The sequence below is a fragment of the Octopus bimaculoides genome, chromosome 5 (genome assembly GCF_001194135.2).
Source record: "Octopus bimaculoides isolate UCB-OBI-ISO-001 chromosome 5, ASM119413v2, whole genome shotgun sequence".
Lineage (NCBI taxonomy): Eukaryota > Metazoa > Mollusca > Cephalopoda > Octopoda > Octopodidae > Octopus > Octopus bimaculoides.
Window position 1 is genome coordinate 55510498 of NC_068985.1, and position 707 is coordinate 55511204.

Here is a 707-nt window from a genome sequence, read left to right on the forward strand (position 1 = left end):
CACTTTGTTTCTGGCTCAAAATGATGTATCCAACCCTCATCCTGGGTTAGGAAACGTTCAAGGAAACCAGCTGGATCTATCTCAAACAACGTAAGATTTTCCCGTGGTGTGATCAGCCTGGCGCGCTTTTGATCAGGTATCAGAAGACATGGCACTCACCGAACAGAAACGTTCGTCATGCTAAGTTCATTGTGCAGAATATTCTCAACTCTCTTAGGGGATAGGCTTATAGCATTGGATATTTGATTTATAGTTAGTCGCCAATCATCCATCATCTTATGGTGAATATCGTCAATGTTTCCTCGATGGTGGCAGTTTCAGGACGTCAGAGCTTAAGTCATCTTCAAGACTCCCCCTTCTCCTCTTAAATTCAGCTACCCACTTTTGCACTGTTGACAAAGCTGGAGCATCATCCCCTAATGTTGCAACCATGTCAGTATGAATGCCCTTCGAGGTTAAACCCTTTTCTGCTGGGACTTGATAACACGACGATGCCAAGTTCTGTCCATTTTCGAGAGAAGTCACCCTAGTTACACCTGAAGTCTTTTTTGACAGGTCAGATGTCACTTTACCTGGGAAGAACCAACGCCGTTATTAATAAGATTTCACAGTTCTTGCATCACTCCTTCATAGTCAGCCTATAAACTTTTCAGCCCACCCACGTATATATATATATATATATATATATATATATATATATATATATA